This window comes from Lithobates pipiens, unplaced genomic scaffold, assembly GCF_037356315.1.
Source record: "Lithobates pipiens isolate NorthernLeopardFrog02 unplaced genomic scaffold, aLitPip1_a1.2 Scaffold_18, whole genome shotgun sequence".
Lineage (NCBI taxonomy): Eukaryota > Metazoa > Chordata > Amphibia > Anura > Ranidae > Lithobates > Lithobates pipiens.
The window spans coordinates 413,721,379-413,736,351 of record NW_027507758.1 but is presented as its reverse complement, the minus strand read 5'-3'; positions in this window follow the sequence as shown (position 1 = coordinate 413,736,351).

The window sequence follows — 14,973 nt, the reverse complement described above, 5'->3', positions numbered from 1 at the left end:
CCTATATACTGTAGTACACTATACCTTACCAGTCCTTATAAGGACCTTTGTGGAACTAGTAGGTTGTGATTAGCAGACTGTACCTCACTCAACCCTATATACTGTACTACGCTATACCTTACCAGTCCTTATAAGGACCTTTGTGGAACTAGTAGGTTGTGATTTGCAGACTGTACCTCAGTCCCTATACTGATAAAGGACTGCTGCAGAATAGGGCAGCAGTCAGCAGTAGTGCACCTCAACCCTATATATTGTGGACCTATACCAGTCCTTAAGGATTAGCAGACTGTACCTCACTCAACCCTATATACTGTAGAACGCTATACCTTACCAGTCCTTAGAAGGACCTTTGTGGAACTAGTAGGTTGTGATTTGCAGACTGTACCTCAGTCCCTATACTCATAAAGGACTACTGCAGCAGAAGGGCAACAGTCAAGTATAATATTCTTTCTATATTTGGAAAAAAGAATATTATACGTGTACAACCCTATTACCATACCAGTCCTGAAAAGGACCTTTGTGGACCTAATAGTAACAGCTAATGATTAAACTGACTGTCCCTCACTGCTACACACAGCTTCCTGTCTGTCCCTATTTACACTGACAAAACACAGGCTGCTGCAACAATAACTTGAATAGCACTGCACTCAAAACTATATCCTGTACTACTACACCATACCAGTCCTGAAAAGGACTTTTGTGGACCTAATAGTAACAGCTAATGATTAAACTGACTGTCCCTCTCTGCAACACACAGCGTCCTGTCTGTCCCTCTCTCAGCACTGACAAAAGACAATCTGCTGCAACAATGACTTGAATAGCAGTGCTTCAAACATATATCCTGAACTACATCTACACCATACCAGTCCTTAAAATGACTTTTGTGGACCTAATAGCTAGCGATTTGGGTCACTGTAGTCTCTCCCTGCTCCACACAGCAACCTCTCCCTATAGTGACAGTAGAAAGAATGTAAAATGGCCGCCGGATCGGGTCTATTTATAAGTTAGGGGGAATGTCCAAGTGTCCATGTGCTGTAATGTCTCAATTGGCTGTCCTGTACCACATGATGGATGTGTCATCATAGGTCAAAGTTCTTTTACACAGTAAACACGTAAGTCCACCGGGCGAACAGCAGCAATAGTCCGCCGATCGGGCGGACCGCGAACAGCCGAAATTCGCTGCGAACCGACCGCCGAGCGAACAGTTCAGCCATCCCTAGTCCTCGATGCCTACAGAGAGCAAGAAGCCACTATAACCTGAGCTAAGTAACTTTTTAGCATATTTATGTTCAATACGGACCATAGTTTCTGATTTGTTGCTGGGAAGTAGGTAGCAATTTGCTTGTTATAGGTATATCTGTCAGTCTTGAGTGGTATACCTATATTTGTAATAGTTTGTATGTACAGCATTTTTGTTTAATAAAGACACATTAATACACTACAGCGTTTTATTTGCTTCCTTGGCTTATACCACACAGTAACCTTAAAAGATGAAAACAAATAAGTTATGTATTTACCGTAATCTAGTGGTCTGCACTTAAAGTGGGGTGCCCCCTAAAAAACAAAACAAAAAAATAAAAGTCAGCAGCTACAAATACTGCAGCTGCTGACTTTTAATAATCGGACACTTACCTATCCCAGGGTCCAGCGATGCGGGGGAACGAAGCCCCCGCTCACGGCACCATCATTCTTACTGTGAAGCCACAGCCGGGCACCCACTGCGCATGCGCAAGAGGCGCAGGGTGCCGTCATATGCCGCGCAGTCATCTGGGACACGTGACAGGTCCCAGATGACTGTGCGGCGCGAGGGCAAGTGATGTCACCAGCCCGGGCAATGAAGAAGGGAGACTACGAGGGACCCCCTAGCAAGAGGCATTTAGAGGTGAGTAAAAAAAAATTGACAATTTTTATTTTATTTTATTTTTTAAGAATTTTAAACTATTTTTTATTTTTTGGTGGCAACACCACTTTAAGGAGATGGGGGGAACAAGCCAATAACTCCAGTTTGGTGAACTTGTCCTTCAAATGCAAGCATCTGAATTAGTATCTACCTCTTGCAATCCATGTACAGCAAATTTTAGTCTGGGAAAGGAAGAAGCACCACAATGAGCCAATAATTTGTACTGCAGTGCTCATAAACTAATAAGAAATATGCTGAGAGAAGGAGAAAGCAGGGTCACAGTGAGATGAGCTCATCAGCCTTCCAATTCTTCTTTTAGGCCGCGTACACACGCGCGGACTGTTGGCCCAACTTTGTCCGTCCAACAGTTTGAGCGAACAGTCCGCTCAAACTTAGCATGGACGGACATGGCCACACACGACGGACGAACAGTTTGCTGAAAGCGTGCGCGATGACGTGAACGGCACGTACGACGGGACGAAAAATACGACGTCCTATACACTGCAATGCAACCTTCCGACGTGGAAATCCTTTCTGAGCATGCGCGAGACTTAGTTGGCCGAACAAGCCTACACACGAGCGAACAGTCCGCTGAAACCTTGTTTCAGCGGACAGTTTTTCGGAATTTCCGTAAGACCTTGTTCGGCCAACTGTCCGCTGAAACTGTCCGCTGAAGCCCCACACACGAGCGGACTGTCCGCCCAAACACTGTTCAGCGGACAAGGTTGGGCGAACAGTCCGCGCGTGTGTACGCGGCCTTACTGTTCAGTCACTGGCTGGGGAGGGGCAAGTGGAATTTTGCCTGCAAACCAATGCTAGCAGGAAGACTTTACTGTCTCTTCAGCAATATAAGATCCTTACCTGTCTGCATGCAAACTTTTTTTTTTTAGAATGCACACTAAACTGCTGTGCATGTGCAACTCAGTGTACATTCCCAAAATGCCTTCATGCTGGCATATATTACCTTTGTGGAAGTTATGTCATCCAACCCTGGCCAATCAAGATAGCGAACATGCCGAATCTGGAACAAGACCAAGGAGCTTACGGATATCTCATGACAAGAGGAGAGGTTAGTATAGCAGATTTTAGTTCCACGTTAACTACAGTAGAGAAATGGCAGGTTTTCTGGCTTGCCAGACAGGCAGAGCTGTGTAAATCCTAAGATTGGTGGACAGAATTACTTATTACTTGGCAAGTAAAACAGCTCCCCTTTATATATAATTCATCTGTGTATTTATCCGTTTTCCTGGAGTTAATCTTTAAGCTTGCCATTTAATTCACTGAAGCATGAAATTAAGGAGTAGTGAACCAAGCAAAGTTTCGTTCCCTGGACGCTGAACCTAGTGGGAAATTTACGAAGCCCAAAACATAGTGTCCGAACCCTATATGGGAGACTAATATCGTAATCTTTTTTTTTTTACTTTTTTCATACCACTTTGCAAGTTTTTGTTCAAAAATGGCATGGGTAGTTGGGCACTGCCATTGGGAAAATGTAACAATGTAAAAATATACACAATTACTTTAAACAACACACTGTGGAGTTGCACACCTACATGATGTACTTCTGCAAATGTAACAATTAGGAATAAAAAAAAAAAAAATATTGCAGCTAACGTCCAAAATCTATACCAGACTGTTATTCCTCTTTTTTTCTATAGTACATGTAGCCTGTTATAGTTTGGGGAATGGGCCAGTCTCCCATTTTTTTACCACTTTGTATGCCTGGATAAGGGTCTGGTATGGCTTTTGAGGGGGACCCTATATGCTTGTTTATTTGACTTTATTTGTTAGCTAGTAACTATATTTGGTCAATGATGTCACCCAGGATCCTTGCAGGCTTGTTTATTATGTGAAACAAGCCGACAGCAGGACTGCCATTAAATGGATGACTTCTAACTGCAGCAGCCATAGGTTTGGCTGGATGGACGACTTTAATAAATCTGGCTATTTAGTTCAACCATTTTGTGAAATGTGAATGAGCTGGGTTCGGGTCAAGCTCATGGTCATCACAACTTGTAATATGACATTCATAGATATAATACAACATCCTCTCTATTGCCTATAGTTGGAGTCATGCATGCAAAAAAGGAAGACATATAGTTTCTCTTCCAGTATAGATTATTATTATTATTATTATTATTATTATACAGGATTTATATAACACCAACAGTTTATGCAACACTTTCAAATACAAAAATGGAGACAATACAGTTATAATACAATAAAATATAAGAGTATTAAGAGGACCCTGCTCAGAAGAGCTTACAATCTAATAGGGTGGGGCAAGTGGTACAAGAGGTTTTAACTGTGAGGAATGAGCTGATGGAAGTGGTAAAAGATTGTTGGAGTTGTGGTAGACTTCCCTGAGGAGATGAGTTTTCAGGGATTGCTTGACAGATTGAGGTGGCAGAGGCTCTGGAGAAATCCTGGAAATGAGCATGGGAGGAGGAGACGAGGGAGCTTGAGAGCAGGTGGTCTTGAGAAGAGCGGAAAGGACAGCTTGGGTGACATTGAGAGACAAGAGCCAGTGTAGAGATTGGAGGAGAGGAGTGGCAGACACTGAGTGGTTGGTAAGGTGAATTAGTCTGGCAGCAGCATTCATGATAGACTAAAGAAGGGATAGTCTATGGAGAGGTAGGCCAATAAGAAGGAAGTTGCAATAGTCAAGGCAAGAGGTAACGAGGGAATAGATGAGTAGTTCTTCTCCCCTTCAGCCATTAAACAGTCCTATGTGTGTAGTATGTTTTATTTATTTCAGGTACTTACTGTATACAGCTCTGTCTGTTTACACAGAACTTCACATATAAAGTGTACATTCATATAAGTTCCTGCCCACAAGGAGCTTACAATCTAAGGTCCCTAACTCATATTCATACATACACATAGTAGGGTCAATTTACAGAGGATTAAATTAATCTACCAGGATGTCTTTGTAGTGTAGGAGGAAACCCGCACAGGGAGAACATGCAAACTCCAGGCAGGTAATGCCATGGTTGGGATTCGAACCGATGACCCTAATGCAGCTAGGCAGAAGTGCTAGCCACTTCGAGGTTTTCAGCACCAACGGGCAAGGGTTTGCAATATGGATGCTAGGGATTCCATAAATTACATAATTCTCTTCCTTCCCCTAGGAAAGTGCAGAAAAACATAACTACCAACATTTAATTATTTAAAAATTACTTTCAACAAATTTTAATTAATATGTAACAATTATTATATCATATTAATTAACTATTGTGGTTGCCAGGGAAACTACATATTCAAGAGCTAAGTGAATGACAGCAATGTAATACAGATGTTATACGTCTGGCTGAAGTTCTTCTTTAAGAGAAAAAAAAAGGACAATCGGTGGTATACAACTGCACAGAATTGAGAACCTTATGTTATATTTATTAATCTAATTTCCTTTGTTAATCAGCTGTGTTTTGCAGTTTAACGTGTAAATAATAAAAAAGAAAAACAAAAATGTCAGTGGTGACAATAGTAGCCCAGCAGGCAAAATCTGCACCTGCAGATAATGAGATATTCATGTAGTAGAGAAAATGAAATAACTGCAGTCAAATATATTTGCGCCATTACATTTCTCTTGTGTTGTTTGTTCAACCAAGGATCTTCGAAAGGGTATCTTGGGTAATTAAGGATGTCGAGTAAGGGTAATTGGGTAATTAAGGATGTCTTGAAGGCATCATTACATTTGATGTTTTGACCTAAAAACAAATCTTGGTTTAGTTCTTTGCGCTACTAATGCAGAACAGTCAGTAAATATTTACTAATGAAAAACAGCAAATAGCAAGGGTCTCTGATAGTTTTTATAGCTGATTTTTGTGTGCGTAATGATAGTGTTATTAATCCAAATAATTTAAGACAGTAACAAGTGTATATAGCAATGCAAACACAACCTTCTCCTTTTATTGAGAGTAGCTTCAAGGCTGCTAGAATGAAAGGGAATGCCAATTACTTGGCTGTATTTACTACAGGATTCTATCTTTTCACTATGTTTCAAGCTGTTTAGAAGAAAACATTCACCAAAATGTTATAATTTTTGTTTCTCTCCTTGCTTTACATCATACAAGAATTAAAGAAAACATTTATTACATTGCAGCTTATCAGTTCTTAGATGTGGTGGCTGAATTTGTTTACTTTTTAGGCCATTTTTAGGTAATAGGCTCCTAAAACTTTTATCTTGGAGTTGCCTCCTTTCTTAAGCCTTGTACACACGATCTGATTTTCTTCAGACAAAAACTCAGACTTTTGTTCAAAGGCATGTGCCTGGATTTTTTCTTGCATGCAAACGTCAAGGAATTGTCGGCCATCAAACACAAACGTAGTGACGTACTATGTGGTCTTTAGTGCCACCCTTTGGGCTCCTTCTGCTAATTTCATGTTAGTAGAAGTTTGATGAGTGTTGATTAGTGCTTTTCAGTTTGCGCTTTTCAGTTCGCGCTTTTCATTTAGAGCTTTTCAGTTTGCACTTTTCATTTTGTGTTTTTCAGTTAATTTCTAAACGACCATTCGTCAACCAGCCATGTTGCGGAATCGGAGGAGATAACGTGTTATTTATTATTGGCCTTTGGGGTTATTGTTTTGACCCAGGTCCAGTCCCGGAACAGGAGGAGGAGGAGTTCTTGGACCAATTGGTTGCTTTATTAATCATGACCAATGATGTCATATGCCTTTGCTGTGGGAGAGGGCCCCCCCTCCCGCCGTGCTCCAATGCCCTCGGCCGCTTACCGGAGCTGTTGCCTCCTAGCTTCTGCCACACTCTGCACTGCAGAATTCTACATAGGAGCTGGTGTGAGGTCCAGGCCCTTCTACGATCTCTCACCTCAACATCCGGTCACGCCCCCTATCCATGCAGCATTTCTAAATTTCATAATTTGCCAAGTCACGAATGTTAATTCTCCATTACAAATGCTACATTCTGGCTTGTCCTTGCTTCTGAGCACGCGTGTTTGTACTTTGGACTTTTGTCTGATGGACTTGTGTACATATGCTCAGAAAATCCAACAACAGACATTTGTCCACGGAAAATTTATAAACCTGCCATCCAACATTTGTCAACAGAAAGTTGTCCAACAATTGTCTGATGGAGCGTACAAACGGTCAGATTTTCCACCAACAGCCTTTCATCACACAATTCCCGTCGGAAAATCTGATGATGTGTATGAGGCTTAAGTTCTCAAAAATGTCTAAAAGGCTCCTATCACATCTTCTCACAGCAGCGCTTTGTTTAGTAATGCTTAGATGGAAACAGCCTGAGTCTGCCTCCATGCAAGGATCCAAGATATCCAAAGGATTGAATACCTAACGGACACTGAGTGACTTTTGGATAGGCATAATAAGGTTTGGAAGTTTTAGCACACCTTTGAATACCCACCTTGACCACTCCCAGTTGTTACTATATGTACCTTGACCCTTTCCGCTTCAGGGGGTGGGAGTGGGTATACAACTCAGTCATGGAGTGCATTGGATACCCTCTTCATTTCTGCTCTTTTTAACCACTTTCGGACTGCCGCACGATGATGTACGTGCTTAATTTGAAGGGGGTATTGTTGTTATGGTAGCAGCTAGCTGCCATAACCCCAGTATCCTCTTCTTTAGCCCACGGTCCGGTTTCCAATAAGAGTGGTCTCTGCGGCGGATTCACTGCATGATAACTTTTATCGGTGGCGGGAGAGGACCCCCCTCCCGCCGCGCTCCAATGCCCTCAGCCGCTTACCAGAGCCGTCGGCAGCGGCGGAGGTGATTGGATGTTTCTCTGTGCTTGACATTAAGACAAGTGAGGGGAAGATGGCCCCCACCCGTCTCCATAACAATGCAGGGCAGAAGCGACATCAAAACATCGCTTCTGCCCATAGCTCTTAAAGGGCTATTTTTTAAATTATTTTTTTAATGATAATTTTTTTGCAATTAAGTGTAAATATGAGATCTGAGGTCTTTTTGACCCCAGATCTCATATTTAAGAGGTCCTGTCATGCTTTTTTGATGTATACATTCCTTGTAATAGGAATAAAAGTGACACAATTTTATTTTTTCTAAAAAACAGTGTAAAAATAAAAGGTAAAATAAATAAGAAGAACATTTTTTTTTTTAAACGCACCCCATCCCTCCGAGCTCCCGTGCAGAAGCAAACACATACGTGAGTAGCGCCCGCATATGAAAACGGTGTTCAAACCACAAAAAATACTGTAGCAGCTGACTTTTAATATAAGGATATCTACCTTTCCATGTATCCCGCAATGTCGGCACCCCAAGCCGATCCATCCATTTGCTTTGGGTGCAGGCTTCGGTATCTTCACTAAGGGTTTCCTACTGTTCATGTGCGAGTCACGCTTTGCTTTCTGAATTTCCTTTGTCATTTGGGACCTGTGGGAAATGGAAGTGAGTACCTGGTTTTGAAGTTATCTACTCCCCCCTCCCCTTCGAAAGGTGAAAATGTGGCAGCGAAGGGGGAGGAAGCAAACAAGTGGAGCTTCTCCTTTTGGGGGGAGCTCCGCTTTAAAAAAATAAATGAGTGAAGATCCTCAAAAAGTAATTTTACAAACTTTAGGATTGTTCAGATTAATAGGCATAGGCTAGAATTGAATTACAATGTGGAAGTGAATATAATGATTTTAGATTTTGACCATAGATACATTTTAATAAAGTGGGGGGGAAGTGGGGGGGAAGGATCACATGCCTCACAATGTTTTTAGTGTTGTCCATGCCTTTCCTTTGTGGTAGCTCCTTTCATTTCTTGGGTATCACAGAGACAACAAGTAAAATAAAATCGCTTCAATGGGGACAAAAATTGAAAGTGGTATTAAAGCTTTGTTTTTTTTTTTAAATAACAAACATGTTATACTTGCTTGGTCTGTGCAGTGGTTTTGCTTCCATCCTCTTCTTTTGAGGTCCCCCGCCCACGCTCCTAGCACCTTCTCCTCAAGCAGTGCCCCCAGAGAAAGCTGCTTGCCCTCGGACTCGTTCCCGAGCCAATGCTCTACTCGTTCACAAGAAACATAGATTAGTGGCTCGGCCCAGCCGCCGCTCTCTCCTCATTGGCTTGCTGGCTGTGATTGACAACAGTGGCAGCTAATGGGCTCTCGCTGCTGTCTCAGCCAAGGCTATCGTGAATATCGGTGGATCAGAGGGAACTCAATTAAGAATGGGGGGGGGGGGGAGTAGGGGAACTGCACACAGAAGGTTTTTTACCTTTATGCATAGAATGCACAAAGGTAAAAAAAAAACTTCAGCCCTTAGAACTGTTTAATTCTCCTCTTTTTTTGAAAAGTAAAACAAATTGTCTGGAATTAGGCTTTAAGCCCCATTTTATAGCTTAAGAAATTCACAGCAAGCAATCATAAAGAAACGACAGAAGTCAGACTAGTACAAGGTGGATTGTAATTAGTTGCCTTAGGACTGAGACCTTTTTATAAGGCCAAAAATCTTAAAAGTAAATACATAACATGGAAAAAAGAAAGGAAGATATAGAATGTGAGAAAATGGAAGTGAGAAACTGTGGTCTCTGCTTATACATTATACCTTTTTTTTTTTTTAAATACAATATACAATGTAACTGCTATTCCAGGAAAAAAACTTTAACATATATTCCTCAAGAACAAAAGTGGTTGTAAATCCACTTTGTTAGCACCACTTGCCTTTACATACACAGATGTTACCTTGTAAAAGTAGCAGTGACATCATCACTGTGTTGCATTTAGCCTGTGTAGAAAACAGCTGTGGGAGGAGCCAAGCAGCTCCACCCACTACTGCTCAGAGGCAGAGTTTCACACTGGAGTACCGCATAAATCTAGAACAAATACACACGAAACACCGGGATTCCAGTAAGAATACACATAACTCTTATTTAGCAGTATTTGCTTATCTCATTAACATCACCTCTTGCATTCCTTTTACACTGCCTTAAAAAAGTATTCATACCCCTTGACATTTTCCACATTTGTCATGTTACAACCAAAAACGTAAATGTATTTTATGTGATAGACCAACACAAAGTGGCACATAATTGTGAAGTGGAAGGAAAATGATAAATGGTTTTCAACATTTTTTTTACAAATAAATATGTGAAAAGTGTGGTGTGCATTTGTATTCAGCCCCACTTTACTCTGATACCGCTAACTAAAATCTAGTGGAACCAATTGCCTTCAGAAGTCACCTAATTAGTAAATAGAGTCCACCTGTGTATAATTTAAGCTCAGTATAAATACAGCTGCTATGTAAAGCCCTCAGAGGTTTGTTAGAGAACCTTAGTGAACAAACAGCATCATGAAGGCCAAGAAGGCCAAGGAACACATCAGAAAGGTCAGGGATAAAGTTGTGGAGAAGTTTAAAGCAGGATTAGGTTAAAAAAAAAAATATTGCAAGCTTTGGACATCTCACAGGGTATTGTTCAATCCAACATCAGAAAACGGATAGAGTATGGCACAACTGCAAACCTACCAAGACATGGCTGTCCACCTAAACTGACAGGCCAGTCAGGGCCCATAGTCAGTACGCAAGAGGCTAGCATTCAGTCCCCTTCAAAAACCTCTGTCTATCATATTTCTCCCCCATCAAAAGTCATCTAACAAGGTCCCAAACCTCCACCTGGTCTGGACATGCGTTAGTTGGGCAGAGTGAACTCACATAGCCAGTCCGCATGATCTCCATTCTAGCCTGCAAGGAATAATTGTCATTAGTTTGTGTGGGCAGAGGTCATTGACTCTCTGTCCGGCTGCCATCGCTTCAGCTGGGTGGTTTTTAACTTTCCAGGTCTCAGTCTGCTGCTGGACAGATGGGCCGATCATCCCAGTTTCTTGAAGCTGTAGAGACATCATAGGTGCTAGGCAGAGGCTAGTGTGTTGCCAGTGATTCAGCTGGGAGTAGAAGCTTTACTGTTGCTGTTGCTGGGCAGAGGTTGGTAGCACTCTGCCCTATTGCCAGCACTTCTGCTGGGGACTCCACATCATCCACTTCGGCTAACCATTGGGGCAGGAGGCTGGCTACCTCCACTCCCAAAATGTGTAGCTGCCATTGGGGAGGTGAGCTGGCTACTTTCTCTTCCATTCCCTCATCTGGCTGCTGGGGCGACATGTCTCTGGTACTATCTCCCAGGTGCACGGATATTTGCTGGGGAGGAAAGACTGCTTCCTCCACTCTGGCCAACTGTTGGGGAGGGATGACGAACACCTCCTCTACCTTCTCCCCCTGTATCCTGATCTGCTGCTGGGAAGTGACCGCCAACTGCCACAGACGTAGGGCAGAGGTCTTGTAACCTCTGCCCAGTGGCCAGTGCTATTGAGTGAAAGACCCGGCTTTCCAGATCTCATTAATCAGCATTCCTTTCACATACATCTGTGCACTGAGTCCCAAGCTGACAGAGACCATCATGGCCTCCCTAATAATGTGCATTTGCGTTACATAACAGAATATCTTCCTAAATGCTTGGAGCTCCCTCAAATGCCAGGGCCAATAGTCGGTAGCAAGAGGCTAGCATTCAGTCCCCTCCAAAAGCCCCTGTCTCGGATGAATCTATCACAACTCCTAAATGTGCCTAAACATGTGTACAAAAAAATGCTCTATATTAGCATTTTTTTCTACCAAGGGAACTGTAGATTTTTTTTAAGCCCAGTGTGCATGGAGCCTAAATCAAGGCTTACATGATCCAACTTAAAAATACTGTTCCTGCTTGTATTTGCCTCATGACGGTTACTGTCTATTATTGTTTTCACTTGAAATGTTCAATAAATATATTTTCAACACTAAAAAGATACTTGCACCATACCTTGATACCAAATAAACTGAAACATAAATAAAGAGTGCTGGGCTAATCATATAACCGTATACATTGTCAAAATGAAAGTGAACATACATAATCCAAAATGAAATTACAAAAAAAGTAAATATCAAAAAATCAAGTGTAAACAAGATCTTGAACAAGTGCACACACACGCTGCAATTAGTAAGGATTTCAAACTGTGCAAAAAAGTCCCAGTGTGAAAATCTGCATCCAGTAACACACTAGATAGTGAAGATTCCCCCACTTGGATGGCCCACCAAACTGCTTAACAGAACAATATGAAAACTGAGATATTGCAGCTCATATTGATCTGGTAAACAGTGAACAGGCTTATTGCAAAAGAGATATGCAATGTGTCATCTGCATTAAAAAAAATGCACGCGTGTGCATGTGCAAGAGTAACATCATTCCACACCGGCCAATGAAGATAGCTGCAGCCTGACACCCAGAAGAAGTCAGGTAAACAAAGCTGGATGTCAAACCATTAAAGGAGAAGTAAATATTGTGGCCCTCCACAGCAATGATATGAGATGTACAGGGAAGTAGGGGGTGAAAGGGTTAAAAAAGATCCCACAATCAATTACAACCCCTCATCATGAACATGCTACCTCTGCTGATCTCTTCATTTATAAACATTCATCTATAAATCCACACTTCCTCCACTTTCTACATTGTGACAGGAAGGGAAGGGCTCTCAGATGTAAACACAAGGAGTGTTTAGAATTGCAATCATTGTGATTGAAAGGGAGACATTCCAAATATTTATAAACAGCACTTCAGAATCTGGTCCACAATGGCTTCTTGCTCCATCAACACACTCATAGTTGAATCTCTTAAAAACCAAAGTTGGTATATGGTCCCATCTTATTTGGCACACCTTTACCCATCTTTCTCGACTGTTTCTGAGGCTGCTCTGTTCCTGAGGACGTTCTCCACATGTGGTAAACATTTTTTATTCTTTCTAGGTTTAGGACAACAGTCCTTAAATTTTTATTCAAAGTCCAACTAAATCTACTAGCCCATGTTACACTACTCTCTCCATAGGGGTGACACTGCAGCTGTCCAAGGGAGCCCCCATGGAAAGAGTGGAAGAAGACTGGAATAAGTGCGGCCATCCTAAAGCAGGAAATGTGTTATTGACTGGGATCGTCAGATGAAAATAATTGAAAAAAAATCCAGAGAAATGAAACTGAATTCAGGTGCCACAATTTGTGTCCTGGGTTCAGGTATGCTTTAACACAGAGCCATGGTCAGGCCACGGATTTGCCAAACTTGCTCACTGTTCAAATCTAGGCTGCAGGGATACTTATTGTGGCATGATCGCAATCTGTCTTGGTCGGATCTTTTTTTTCTCTGAAAATAGGTGCAGGAACTCAACCACGACCCCCAAATCCCCCTCTCCCCACACACTTCCTCCATCAAATAGTGAGTCTGGTCAAATTTCACAATGGGAAGGTCTTAAAGGGGCATTAAATACCAGGAGTGCATTACATACAGAGACAGAGTTTGGGGGGGGGGGGGGGGGTTACACAAAGAAGCTGGACTTCTGTGCTTACAAGTGATGATGGTAAGCAGAGAGCAGAGGGATTGAGCTAGAGGTGGGGGAACTGAGTTCCACCAAGTTCCAGAAGGCCCTGGTCTTGGTCATGTGCATAGTCTTGGTCCCCCACACAGAGCACCAAGCCTTCTCCTGCCCCCACAGCTTGCAGGAACTACACTGGCAACATGAGATGGAGGAAGCATACTCTGTCAGGTATCCATGGCTTTGTCTGAGATTCTGCCTATGTGTCCTGGTGAGCACTGTGAATCCAAAATGACACAGTTGTCACCAGAATTGTGATGTTGAGGGACTGGATTGCTGGAGCAATTGGTTACAGCTGACTTGCTTCTCGGTTTTACATGCAAGCTGGAATAATGCAGGATACATTTTTGTAGTTCTCTGTATAGGAGTACTACAAATAATGTAGTTCTTCCTATAACACATTCATTACAATACATATGTTAGGTGTTTTCCATCTATGAGCATAGTATGCAGAAAGGCAAATTCTGCAAATAGTGTGTCAAATACAGTGATGTATAAATATCAACCAGTATATACTGTACAATACTTATCAATCTTTGTCTGCAGTGAGCTATTGGCTAGCTGTCGGAGGTAGCAGAGGAGAAAGAAGACTAGTCAATATGTGAAGTGAAGAGATAATTGCCTGCAACTATTTCTGCCATACAGCTCTTTATGTGTTTGTATGTATCTTTTGCAAAGTGAAGAAAACGTAAGACAACAGGGCGCTAGGTGACCTTCGAGCATTAAAATCATAAATACTTCAATAAGAAAAGGATAAAATGAACTACAGGAGTGGAGCAGCATGGCACAAACCAATGAAACCCTCAGTGGCTAATGGAGCTACTGTGTGGGAAAAGAAGCCCATTTACATTGTTAGTTACCCTTAAAGTAGAACTATAGGCAAAACTTAATTAAGGAGGGTGAATCTCTTTAATGGGGGCACAGACAGCTATAAAAACTGACAGGGATTCTAATCCCTCTCCCCTTCAAAACTAAAAAAAAGTTTTGCCTTTAGATATACTTTAAGCCTTGATCAAGAGGATGTGTTCTGGCTCCTGAAATGCGTTGGCTCTTTTTATAAAACTTTCCATTTAATGTTGTATTGGAATACAATTATATCTGAACTATAAACCCTTCAATCTCAAATCCATTTAGTGGCATCACAAACCAATGAAACTGTGGTGATCCTTCGGTGCGTAGAAGCTTCAAGCCCAAAATCCAGACACCCTGTCCAAAACACCACTACAACACCATTGGAGAGAAAAACCAATAGGGTAACCTTAGGGTTCCAGTACTACTTATTCATTCCTCCATGTACTTTAAAGCCCAACCCAGGGAAATCTGAAAATTCCTCCTTGCATTGTGGCTGCACACGCACTGTAAGGGTTAAATGCTCATTTAGGTCTAGGAAAGACTAAAAGCATTTTACTTACCTGATCTTTCATATCTCTGGCAGACAGTGCTCCCCCATGCCCCTGGCATCATCACATCCAATGCAGGGCTATGGACCAGAGATGTAACCAGAACCTTCAGGGCTTTTCCTCTGGTCCTAGGGTTTTTCCCACTGATCCTGGGCCCTTTTACTCCTGTCATGGGACCCTTTATAAGGGCCCTGCAGCAGGACCCTTTTTACATATTCCATGTTCCCATGGTGGTTAAATGCCAGGGTTTAGTCCCAAATGAGACCTTTGCAACCTTGGTTGTTCCACTACTTGTACCCTGCTCTCCTCCCAC